Source organism: Marmota monax, unplaced genomic scaffold, assembly GCF_021218885.2.
Source record: "Marmota monax isolate L192 unplaced genomic scaffold, Marmota_monax_Labrador192_F-V1.1 WCK01_AAM20220418_F8-fsc00030, whole genome shotgun sequence".
Classification (NCBI taxonomy): Eukaryota; Metazoa; Chordata; class Mammalia; order Rodentia; family Sciuridae; genus Marmota; species Marmota monax.
The window spans coordinates 6,930,097-6,943,809 of record NW_026691988.1 but is presented as its reverse complement, the minus strand read 5'-3'; the positions used below and the strand labels follow the sequence as shown (position 1 = coordinate 6,943,809).

Genomic DNA, 13,713 nt, shown 5'->3' with positions numbered 1-13,713 from the left:
AGGAAAAAGGTGTTGCAGGCTGCTCTTGTGCCTACAGTTATGCATTATAGCCAGGCAACATTTAAGAAAATCTGTGGGCATGAGGCAGTGGTGAGCTCCTGCTGGTTCAGACTGGCTTGTGAGAGTTGATTGTGTCCATTTCCTCCTAAGTCAGCCTCGGTGACTCTGTAGTTGGATGAGGTGGGAGTATTTACACTATGGAATTTTGCAAATTATACAAATAAGGATGGTGTATTTATTTACTTTGGAGTGCTGATTCACTAGTTCACAGTCGGTATGGGTAATTTACATTTCCCAAAAGTTGAAATACACACTTTATTCCTTAATTAATATTTACTCATTTGACCTCAGCTCTAAGTCAGGTCAGCTGATCTATTTCTGCACGTTAAGATTTCAGAAAACATGAAGACCTGCGTTTGTTAACAAATGTCTGACTCCCTTTCCAGGCTCTACAGATCTAATGGAGACAAGATAAGGTCCCTTACCCTCCTGGTATTTACAGCTTGGTGGGGAAGATAGATATTTTTACATAAATAATGTGAAATTCAGCCCTGGCTAAGAGTTGTGAAGGAGAGATGGTATGACAGGAATGTGTCAATGTAGGGTTTGACCCAGGGAAGAAAGGAAAAGTGTTTCGAAGTTGCCTAAGATTTGAAGGAAGAACAGGATTTAAATGAACAAAACCATGAAAGTGCACTGTCCTGGCACACAGTAGAACCTTAATAAAGGTACATAGGGGACTGTATTATGCTTGGGTACTGGAATCTCTGCTGAACTCTGATAGTAATTTCCTGGAAAACATGGGTTTCTTTCGATTTCAAAAGCATGTCACTCTGGGATGCCAGCTGGAGATATCTTTTTGACCCCCTATGATCTCTTTTAAAGGCTGGTTTTCAGGGACCGTTAACACCTGCTCACTGGAAGAACTCCAACTCTGTGTGAGATCATGTGATAGGAGAGCTGAGGCCTTCAGCTACACACCAACCACACAAGTAGCTGTGGTTTGCCAAGTTAAGGAAAAAAAAGTTATTCTACTTTAGCAGTCCAGAAACTGCCAGCCTCTGTCTACCCTTGTGTCTGGTTGTTTGTTCTGTGTGTACTATGACTCAAAGTTCCATCTTTTCTCTATGCCATGTATTTCAACAAGAAAAAAAAAAAACACAACAGAACCACACTATCATGTTTAAAGTAGCAGAACTTAGGTTCTGAATGCAATTGTATGTAGCTTGTCAATGCATTTTGCTTAAAACATTGAAACATTACCCTAATGTTTACTAAAGGGGCTCCATTGGGGAGGGTGAAGGGGGGTATGGAAAGGGAGGCAGGACAGTGTGATTTGATGACAGCTTCTGTGACAGACCAAGTGGGACCTGTTGTGGGAGACCCAGCAGCCTCAGGCAAGAAGGCCCCAAACTCACACTAGAGCTACAGGGTTTTAGGATTTTTCAGTTGGGAAGGGGCAGAGGATGGTTGTCCTCAACCATCTGCACCATGTGGTCAAGCTGTATGAAATCGGCCACCACTGCCCTCATTGCTTAGCCCTCCCCATTCCCAGATCTTGCTTTTTCATTGAGTTTCACAGAGGGATTAGAAAGTTCTATCTCTTAATTCCTATCACCATGCCAACCCATAGAAACCAAAGTCTTCATAATTTTCTATAGTTTGGATATTGAATATCCCTCAAAAGCCTGTGTTAAAGGCTTGGTCCCAAGTCTGTGGCACTATTGGGAGATGATGTAAACTGCAGGATTTAGAACCTAGTGAAAGGAAGTTAGGTCATTGGGAGTATTCCCTTGAAGGGGATGTTGCCTCCTGGCCACTTCCTGTCTCTTCTTTACTTCTTGACTGCCATGAGGTGCCAGGCTACTACAGGCCCCAAACAACAGGGCCAAATGACCATGGATTGAAACTGCCAAAACCACGAGCCAAAATAAACCCTTCCTCCTTTTAAACTGTTGGTCTCAGGCATGACCTCTCAGAGGTGCTCACAGAGAGAGTTATCTACACATCCTGGGCAGCATCCCCCACATCAAACCCACTGAGTATAACCCTGTTGTTGCTTGGGATAGCAATATCCACCTGGTGCAGAGAAGGATCTGTGCTGCACAGAGGAATGATAGGCAGGCATACGTGTGAGAGGCCAGTGGTCAGCCCTTGGGTCAGTGACAACCAGAAGACATGTTTTTCCCAAGGGCTGCCTGGATCTGGTCAGTGAAGACTCCAGGAATGAAACCACCAGCAATGGCAGTGGCTCCCGTGGCAGCAGCAAACCTGAGCACAGTCCTGCAGTCAGAGTAGGAATCCTGGTGTGACCTGCCATCAGTGGCTACAATGGCATCCATTGCCAGCAGAATCTGCCTCCAAGTCCTCTTCAGATTTATGATGTCGTTGCCAGCACCTTTCCTTTGGCAGGTGTACTGTTCCATCTGGAAATCAAGTGTGGTGTCACCCAAGTGGGTTACAACTACAAGGAATTTGAGGACATCTCTTCATTTGTAGGACATCAAGGGCTCTGGACACTGTGCAAGTTTTCCTTTAAATGGGGATGGGAAACCAGAACACCACCAAATTAACCCCTCTCTTGGTAACCCTGACAGGATTTCTGAGAGCCTGGGATAGTCAAGGAGAGTCACCTTTGCTGTGTTCCTGTAGATGGAATATTTAAACAGAGCCTCTGTTAATAACTTACTATGATTGTCTTTGAGACTTTTAAATACAGAATGTATAATCGCAACAGTGGTAACGGACACAAGGTGTGTAATATAGAAACATGAAGTACAGAGAATTTACCAAGTTCATCATAAATGCAGAAGCCTGTCATTCTGGAGGAAATTATTACATCAACAAAAATAGGAAACACATGACAGAACTACCTTGCATGAAAGCAAAGTGAAAGCAGTTGAATTTGTCATCATATGATATGCTTGTAGTGCAGAAATGCTTTAAAGCCTCAACTTAATCAGTTCATCCTTAAAGTCAACCCGTGGCAACATATTTGTATGTCTGTCCACAGCCGTGGATAACCCCAGAAAAAGATGGGTTGGGGATGTCCATCTTCCCTCCTATCCCCAAGGAAAGGTAAAGTAGATCTTCTGAATTGGGTCCCTTAGGCCTAAGCCAAGAGCTTAAGTTTTCAAGTATTTAAGACATTGAAATAATTGATATTGTTGCTATTTTTCCAATAGTTGACTATAGACAGGTATATTTACTTTTATACATTAACCATGCACCAAAAAAGAATTCCTCTAGGAGCTAAGGTTCAAGGGCAATTTGATTCAATTTTTACTTAAATTATGAGCAATTTTAAAGCCAGACTTGTCTATCAGGGGGAAGACTTTTCTATTTGGGGAGTTCCAGTTTGAGTCAAGGACACATACCAATGTGCTGCTTTTAAAAATGAGTTGTTGTGCTGGGCACAGTGGTGCACACCTGTAATCCCAGCAGCTCTGGAGGCTGAGACTGGAGGATCTCGAGTTCAAAGCCAGTCTCAGCAAGGGTGAAGTGCTAAGCAACTGAGTAAGACCCTGACTCTAAATAAAATACAGATTAGGGTTGGGGATGTGGCTCAGTGATTTAGTGCCCCTGAGTTCAATCCCAGGTATGAAAAATAAAAAAATTTAAAAAAAGAGTTGTTATACTTAGCATCCTTTACCTCTTATTTATTCTGGATAGTCTTTGTTTTGACAGCTCAAAGTCAAGCACATAGATTCTTGTCTTTTCTTAGGATTTGCCTTCTCTTTTTCAAAAACTTTGTTGTTTTTAAATTTTACCTTATATTAAATTAAAGATTATATTTTCCATTCTTTTAGGAGTTACCCTGGTTATTTTAACATGGATAGTTACAATAGTCTAAGGGTAGTCGATATTTCTATCCTCTTTCCAAATTAAAAAAAAAAAAAAAAACATATACTAGGCTGCTTCAGATCTAATTCTCTCAAATTATATGCAGCCATTGTTAATGGTTTATCTTTTTTTAGTTTAACAGAGTATATCTAATTCCTTTAAATAGTCAATTTTTATTCAGATCCACATGTGTATTTACAGAAATCTTTGCTCATCCTTCCTTTTTGCATCTGAGACTTTCCATTTGGCATTACTTTTACCCGAAGGTCATTTTTGGGATTTTGTGGGTGAAATATTTTCCAATAAGTTTAACTTTTAGAAAAAGCTACATGTAAGTCAACCTGATTTAAATATGCAGGAGGTATAATTTTCTTCTCAATAAGTTGGGTAGAGCCAGGGTTGAATTTCAGACTATTTACTTACATATTACTTATTTAACATCTTTGCCATTCTTCACTGAATTATGGCTTCCTATATATAGCTCATACCATGAATATTACTTCTAGTTAGATTGTTTTCACAGCTATTACATCATACACAAAGTATGTTGATTTTCAGGAAATATTTATTTGGGATTTTTCTTCTGAATAGATGAAGGAATGAGCAATTTTAAATAAAATCTATAACCTATTTAAGGAAATATTCACTTTTAAGCTATCATACTTATCAAAATGAGCTGGTTATGCTAATCAAATTTATGAAAGCACTCAAAATTATTATTGTGGATATCCTTCATAATAGGAATCAAGCTAATATCTTGGATGATTACAATGAAGGGTTGCCTTGTGTATTAACTGAATAGATATTTCTAAATATTTTGAGCACTTATAAGAATACCTTGTAGTCTGGGATTGCTGAAGCAGAAATTACTTACCTTTGAAGAATTCACTTAGTCTAATTTGCAGTTTATTCCTGTATGCACTTTTAAGTTCATGGCAAAAGGTGGGGAAAATGTAAGAAAATATTTCTGAGAACTGAATTCAACTGTAGAAATTCAGGACACCATAGCACAATAAGGACACTTCAGGCAAAAGCCTATTAGGTTAAACAAATAAACAAAAAGGTTTTTCACTATAATTATAGACTTTTTAAAAGTAGAAAAGGAAATAGCCAGGTTCTTCCCCCATGTTTGTAGTGTGTTTATTTCCAAACCTACAATACCAGCTTGTAGCCCTCATTGAAAACATTGTTCCTGTTCTGGCTCTCCTCTTTACCTGAAGTTTTAAATTGTTCTTCATAAGAGCATAAGCCTTATTCTCTGCAGTTAATGACTTTGCAAAACTGCCTTTTTTTTTAGTTTCTTTATGTCTTTGCATTTTGTCTCTCTGCTCTGTCCTCCAGATAGTAATTGTTCCAAGAACTTGCTATAAATCACTCTTCTCCTATGTCAAGATAACAATGATATACTGTTGGTGACCTTGCAGAAGATCTGACCAGAATACCCCTTTACTTTATAACTTTTACTTCTAAGATAAAAGTATTTGTGCTTTTATCCTATGGGTAAAGAAAATCTATAGTTCATAGCAACAAGAAGAATGTTTAGTACAATATACAGTGTTATGGTTTGCATCTGGAATGACCACCAAACACTCATGTGCTGAAAGCTTGGTTCCCAGTGCTACAAGGTTCAGAGGTAGGGATTTGGGAAATGCTTGGATCATGAGGGTTCTGACCGCATCAGTGGATCAATCCATTGTTCCATAATTTGATGGCATTGTTGGAAGGCCGTAGAAACTGTAGGAGCTGCTGCCTAGTTGGAGGAAGTGGGTCACTGGGGCATGTTCTGAGGGCATTTCTTTTCCTGACCCCTTCCTTGTCCTCTCTGCCTTCTGGTTGCTGCAAGGGTAGCAACAGCTTGTTCTACCAAAACCCTCATACCATAAAGATCTGTCTCAGTACAAGTCCTCAGCAATGGGGCTATCCAACTTTGGATGACACCTCTGAGACTGTGAGCCAAAATAAATCTTTCCTCTCTTAAGTTGATTTTCTCAAGTATTTTGTCATAGTGTCAAAAAACTGACTAATAAATACAATGACACAGTGAATATATAGGTTAAATCCAATACTAAAAGTATACATAAAAAGAATGGTACAAGGAGACATGCAAAAATCATAATTGGGGCTGATGACGTACCTCAGAGTATTTGTCTAGCATGCAAGAATCCCTGGGTTTGATTATCAGTAGAAAAAGAGAAAAAGAGAGAGAAAGAGAAAGAGAAAAATCATGAAAATCTTACCAAACTTTCCACCTCTGTCAGTACTTTACTTCTGTGCTACATCCTAAGCCTATTTATTTATGTATTTATTTGGTGTTGGGGATTAAAACTAGGGGCTATGCACGTGTTAGGTAAATGCTCTATCATTGAGGTACATCCCCAGACCACCAAACCTTTTATTTTATTTTATTTTTTAAATTTTGAGACATGATCTTGCTAAATTGCTGAAATTTGTGATCTTCCTGTCTCAACCTCCCAAGTAGCTGGGATAACAGGCATACACCCCAGCACCTGACTTGTGTATTTGTTTTTCTTATGAAGAAAATAATTATGGAGGAGAAATAGACATTATAATTTTTTAAGTGAGTAGAGATTAAATAAACATATTGCTGAGTTTGAGTGGAATCTTTTGAATAAGTTATAAAAAAACAGTTAAGTGGCTATAGCAGCATGCCCATTACACAAATTCAGAGGAACAAATGGACTATGTAGAGTGTGGGTACCTCTTTGTCTTGATGACTGTGGACTTCTCATCACCAGACAAAGTGTTCCACTAAAAAGTAGTAGCTCTTTCACTTTTTTAGTTTTCAGCAACTATATAATCAGTTCTGGGAAATTACATATTATTAATATACTATATAGTCCTTTATGAAATGGGATTTTCATATTAGTCAGAGAAATCTATCCAAGTCACTTTAAACAAAGGATAACATACCACCACTTAACCACACATCTGTAGCAGGTATAATTTCCTACTACTAATCATCTACTAGTGATCATCCACTTCATTTCTGGGTTTCCACCATTACAGATGAGGGCTGAAATCAACATCTTTGCATATATGTCCTATGCTGGCAATTAAATAGTTTCCCAGCAGTGAGCCACATCCTAGTCCTAAAATTTTAATAGATGCTTTCAAAATACTTTCCAAAAATTAGTTACTAATTTTCATTTCCAAATACAGTTTCCTTATATCCCTACTAATGGCAAGTTTTAATACTTAATAATTTTAGCCTTACCTGACAGAGTAAAAGGAATTCTATTTAAAAAAAAACTCCTGGAATTAATAAACAATTTACAAGATTGTAGGATATAAGGTGAATGTACAAAAATCAATTTTATGTCCTTTTCGGTGTGTGCATGTGTGGTGCTAGGGGTTAGATTCAGAGCCTCACACATGCTATGCAAGTGCTCTATCACTGAGTTGCACACTCCCAGTGCTCATTTCATTTTATTTTGATCCAGGCTTGCCTTGAACTTGTAATCCTCCTGCCTCAGCCTTATGTGAAGCTGGGAATAAGCCTGTGCCTCCACACCTATCTAATTTTATGTCTTTACACTGGCATTAAACAAGTCAAAATCAAATAGATTATAATGGGATAAAAACCACAAAAATACCTGGAGATAAATTGTGATAATCAGGTTTCTGTTGCTATAACAAAATACCTAGGATAATTAACTTATATAGAGAAAAGGTTTATTTTGGCTTCCAGTTTGGAGATTTCAATTCATAATTGATTGGCTCATTGTTTTGGGCCTGTGTTGAGACAGCACAGAATGGATCAAAGACTCTCATCTCAGGGTGGAAACAGACATTGAGGTGAGGATTGTGTTTCCATAATCCCATTTGAGGGCACATCCCCAATGACCTAAAGACCTTCCACTAGACTCTGGTCTTAAAGTTTCCATTACCTCCCAATAATGCCTTCCTGAGGAAAGAACCTTTAACGTGGGCCTTTGAGGGATAAACATTCAATATCCAAACTATAGCATATATTTAATAAATAAAATTTTGAGAGATCTATATAATGAAAACTGCATAATAATTCTCTTCAAAGTGATCCAGAAAAATCCCAAACAAAATATTTACACAGAAGAGGCCAGATTTAAATCATTGAAAATAATTTTTCATTATTAGATTATATCAGAATGCTAAACATAGTGCTTAAGTAGTCCTAGATCTTAGTAGTCAGATATAAAAGCCAAACTGTGTTTGGTACAATGAAAATAAGATGATTATCCAAATACCTAAACTTTTTTCTTAAAAATATGGCAACCTTACATCTGAGTTAGCTAGGGACAGTTTCAATCTGTGCCTTTTGTCTTGACCGAATTATTATTTTTATTACTGTTATTATTGCATTGGGGATCAAACTCAGGAGCAATGTTCCACTGACTTATATCTCCAGCCCTGTTCATTTTAAATTAAAAAAAGAAAATCTTGAGGCACAGTACAGTTGTCAGGCTGAGGCAGGAGATAAACAAGATCGAGGCAGGTCTCAGCAACTTAACAAGACCCTGTCTTAAAATAAAACATTAAAAAGTCTGGGTATATATCTCAGTGGTAAAACAACTCTGTTTTCAATTTTTAGTACCAAAATAGATAAATAAAATTTTCTAATATCAGTTCCCAGAGTTGTTAGGATAATAGGTATGCACCATTGCACCTTACTTAACCAAATTATTAATAAAGTCACTCTCAAAACTACTTTGATTTGGATGGTAAATTATAAGTTTACCTTATCTAATAGGAACTTAGTGGCTTACGTTCACAGCCTTATGCCAGAAAATTGAGTGAAATTTAATGATTACTTGCTTTTGTATTAAAATTATATATTCTTTTTTCAATTTTTGATTGTTGTAGGTGAACATAATACTTTTATTTATTTTATTTTTATTTGATGCTGAGGATGAAATCCAGTGCCTCACGCATGTGAGGCAAGCACTCTACAATGAGCTACAACTGCAGCCCCTAAAGTGATATATTCTTGTGTAACATTTAAATTACCTAATTACCTGGTTGTTTCTTTTACTATGTTTTGTTTTATTTTGTTTTTATTTTTTTCATTGCTAGGGATCTAACCCAGGGCCTTGAGTATGCTATGTAAATGCTTTACCATTGAGCTACATCCCGACGCCTGTTATTTTCTTAATGGTTGCCCTGAGGATTATTATTAGCATGTAAACTTAAAACAATCTATTTTTAAATGACTTGATTTAGTGTACAAAAATTTTTCTCCAATATAACTCATCTTCCATTTGTTATTATTGTTATACAAATTTCATCTTTAAAGATTATAAACACTTCAGAACATTATATAATGAATGATTTACACAGTTGTCTTTTTTTGTTGTTTGTTTTTCTTTTCAGTTATGGAGATTGAACACAGGCTCTCACACATGCTAAACAAGTCCTCTACCACTGAGTTACATTTATTTTTTATTTTGAGATAGTCTTTTTTATTTTTTATTTTGAGATAGTCTTACTAAATTGTCCAGGCTGGCTTCAAACCTGGATTCTCCTGCCTCAGCCTCCTGAGTATGAGGGATTATAAGTGAGTGCACTGCACATCATGTACAATTATCTTTTAAATCAAATCATAGAAGAAAAGAGTTATCCCAAAATTCATGTATGCTGCCTTTAATATTTATGTACATAGTTTTATTCACTGCTGCTTTTATTTCTTCAAGTGGTTTCAAATTACTGTAGATTGTTCTTTTATGTCAGTTTCAAGGTTTTACTTAAGTATTATTTTTTTGTACTGTTTATTTTATGATGTCTGATCAGGCACAATGGCAAATGCCTATAATCCTAGTAACAAAAGGCTGAGGCAGGAGATTCACAAGATCAAGGCAGGCCTCAGCAACTTAACAAGACCCTGTCTCAAAATAAAACATTAAAAAGTCTGGGTATATATCTCAGTGGTAAAACAACTCTGTTTTCAATTTTTACTACCAAAATAGATAAATGAAATTTTCTAATGTCTGAATTTTTTCTTTATTTTTGAAGAATAGTTTTGCTGGATATAGTTTTGAAGGATAGTTTTGCTGGATATAGAAATTTGGGTTGTCAGGCTTTGTGTTTTTTTTTAATAAATAAATTGATTTAAAAAATCAAATTTGAAAAAAATTATTATTATTTATTTTAATTAGGTATATATTACAGCAGAATGCATTTTGATTCATTGTACACATTGCAGCACAACTTTTCATTTCTCTGGTTGTACACAATGTAGCTTTGTACCATATGTGCAGTCATACATGTACCTAGGGTAAGGATGTCCATCTTATTCCACCATCTTTCCTACCCTTATACCCCCTCCCCACAACTCCCTCCCCTTTGCCCCAACAAAGTTTCTCCATTTTTCCCATGCTCCCCCCACCCATTATGGACCACCATCCACTTATCAGAGAGAACATTTGACCTTTGATTTTTGGGGATTGATCTTCTGCAACTCCATCCATTTACCTGCAAATGCCATAAATTTATTCCCTTTTAATGCTGACTAATAGTTCATTGTGTATATACACCTCAGTTTCTTTATCCATTCATCTATTGAAGGGAATCTAGGTTGCTTCCACAGTTTAGCTATTATGAATTGAGATGCTATAAACATTGATGTGGCTGCGTTACTAGAGTATGCTGATTTTAAGTCTTTTGGGTATAGACCAAGGAGTGGGATTGCTGGGTCCAATGGTGGTTCCACTCCAAGTTTTCTAAGGAATCTCCATAGTGCTTTCCAGTGTGGTTGCATCAATTTGCAGTCCCATCAGCCATGTAGGAGTGTGCCTTTTCCTCCACATTCTTGCAAACACTTATTATTGTCTGTATTCTTGATAACTGCCATTCTGACTGGCATGAGATAAAATCTTAGAGTAGTTTTGATTTGCTTTTCTCTAATTACTAGAGATGTTGAACATTTTTTCATATATTTGTTGATCAAATGTATATCTTCTTCTACAAAGTGTCTGTTCAGCTCCTTAGCCTACTTATTGATTGGGTTATTTGTTTTTTTGGTGTTAAGTTTTTTGAGTTCTTTATATTTCCTGGAGATTAGTGCTCTGTCTGATGTGTGCGTGACAAAACTGCTCCCAAAATGTAGGCTCTCTGTTCACCTTATTGATTGTTTCTTTTGCTAAGTACTGGGGACTAAACCCAGTGCCTTTTGCATGCTGGATAACCCTCTACCATTGAGCTCCAGCCGCAGCTGTTTCTTTTTAAAAATTTTTATTTGGATACAGATTTCTCACAAAATTGCCCAGACTGATCTTGAATTTTCAATCCTCTTGCCTCAGTTTGAGTCCATCCCATTCATTGATTCTTGATTTTATTTTGGAAAAGTTTTGATAATTATTTCTTCAAATATTTCTTTTGATTCATTCCCAGTCTTCTCTTCCTATAGGAGTTCTATTATATTTATCTTGATATGATTGATGTCCCACAGGTTGCTCGGTCTCTGTTGGTTTTCTTCATTCTTTTTTCTTTCTGTTCTTAACCTGGATAATCTCAATTGACATATTTCCAAACTCTTGATTCTTTCTACCATCAGTTCAATTCTGATGTTGAGTCCAGCTAGTAAATTCTCTTTCTTTCTTCCTTCTTTTTTTCTTGGTACTGGGGATTGGTACTGGGATTATTACTGAGTTACATCCCCAGTCGTCATCGTCGTTGTCTTCTTCTTCTTATTCTTATTCTTATTCTTCTTATTATTATTGACTGGCTTTTACTGAGTTGATGAAGGTCTTGTTAAATTGTTGAGGCTGGCCTTGAATTTGTGATCCTCCTGCCTCAGCCTTCTAAGTCACTGGGGTTATAGGTGTGTGCCTACCATGCCTGGCTATAATGAATTTTTTATTTCAGTAATATACTTTTCAAATATAGAGTATTTATTTACCTGAGCCAGGATCTCCTTATGTTTATCAGGCTGGCCTCAAACTCCTAAACTCAAGCAATTCTCCTGTCTTAGCCTCCAGAGTATCTTGAATTTACAGACAAGCATCTCTGTACTCAGGTTATTTAACTCATTTTAAAATAACTTTTACCTTTTCATTGAGACATTATTTCATTGAGATATTTCATTGAGACATTAATATGATGAGACATTATTTTTACATTTTCTCTTAAATTTTCAGCTACAATTTCTTTTATTTCTTTGTAGCTGTGATAGCTGGTTTTGGGTTAGTTTTTGTTATTGTTTATATATATATATATATATATATTTTTTTTTTTTTTTCAGTACTGGGGACTAAACCCAGTGCCTTTTGCATGCTGGATAACCCTCTACCATTGAGCTCCATCTGCAACTGTTTCTTTTTTTCTTTTTAAAATTTTTTATTTTTGACCGACAGAACAGGCCCAGCGGCCCGGGAGGGGCAGAGCCGCCCCCTCCCCCCACGCCTGCAAGGTAGGCGGAACTGTGACCACCCACAGAACAGGCCCAGCGGCCTCAACTGCGCCTGCAAGGTAGGCTGACCTGCGACCCACCGGCAGAACAGGCCCAGCGGCCTGCGGAAGGGTAGAGCCACCCCCACGCGCCTGCAAGGTAGGCGGACCTGTGACCCACCGGCAGCAAAGGCCCAGCAACCCGCGGAGGGGCAGAGCTGCCCCACGCACCTGCAAGGTAGGCGGACCTGCTACCAACCGGCAGAACAGGCCCAGTGGCCTGCCGGCGTGGTAGGCACATTGCTCCAATTGGAGGAGGGGCAGAACCGCCGCCCGCGCCTGAGAGGGAGACTTTGCAACTATACAAGAGCAATATAAATATATAGGGGGAAAATTCAATAACACAACAGTTTCACCAAGCAGAAAGAAACGCGAACAGTATGAAGAGACAAGGAAAGAAAGGACCACAAGTAATGCAGGTCAACTCAACGTTAGAAGAGGTAATATCTGCAGCAGATGGAATGTCAGATAAAGAATTCAGGATATACATGCTTCAGATGATCTGGAGTCTCAAGGAAGACATTAGACAGCAAAATCAGACAATGAAAGATCACTTCAACAATGAATTACATAAACAAATCCAAGAAGCAAAAGATCAACTATACAGGGAGATAGAGGTTATAAAAAACAAACAAACAGAAATCCTAGAAATGCAGGAAGCAATAAACCAACTTAAAAACTCAATTGAGAATACTACCAGCAGAGTAGAACACTTGGAAGATAGAACATCAGACAATGAAGACAAAGTATTTCAACTGGAAAAGAACATAGACAGCTCAGCAAGACTGTTAAGAAACCATGAGCAGAACATCCAAGAAATATGGGATAACATAAAGAGACCAAACTTAAGAGTCATTGGGATACAGGAAGGTATAGAGGTCCAAACCAAAGGAATGAGCATTCTATTCATTGAAATAATACAAGAAAACTTCCCAGACTTGAAGAATGAGACAGAATCCCAAATCCTAGAAGCCTACAGGACGCCGAATGTGCAAAATCATAAGAGATCCACACCTAGACACATTATAATGAAGATGCCCAACATACAGAATAAGGAGAGAATTTTAAAAGCTACAAGAGAAAGGAAGCAGATTACATTTAGGGGTAAGCCAATCAGGATAACAGCTGATCTTTCAACACAGACTCTGAAAGCTAGAAGATCCTGGAATAACATATTTCAAACACTGAGAGAAAATGGGTTCCAACCAAGAATTGTGTATCCAGCGAAATTAAATTCAGGATGGAAGATGAAATTAAAACCTTCCACGATAAACAAAAGTTAAAAGAATTTGCAGCTAGAAAACCATCTCTCCAAAAAATCCTTGGCAAAACATTACAGGAAGAGGAAATGGAAAATAACAATGAAAACCAACAGTGGGAGGTAGGACAGTAAAGGGGGGAAAGAATCAAAGAGGAAAACAAACCATGTTT

The 13,713-nt window shown here is 37.5% G+C and overlaps 1 pseudogene; it reads right to left on the bottom strand.

The window, feature by feature from the left end:
• Nucleotides 1-1,997: 1,997 nt before the first annotated feature.
• LOC124095729 (small ribosomal subunit protein uS2-like) lies at nucleotides 1,998-11,503 on the bottom strand (annotated as a pseudogene).
• Nucleotides 11,504-13,713: the final 2,210 nt, after the last annotated feature.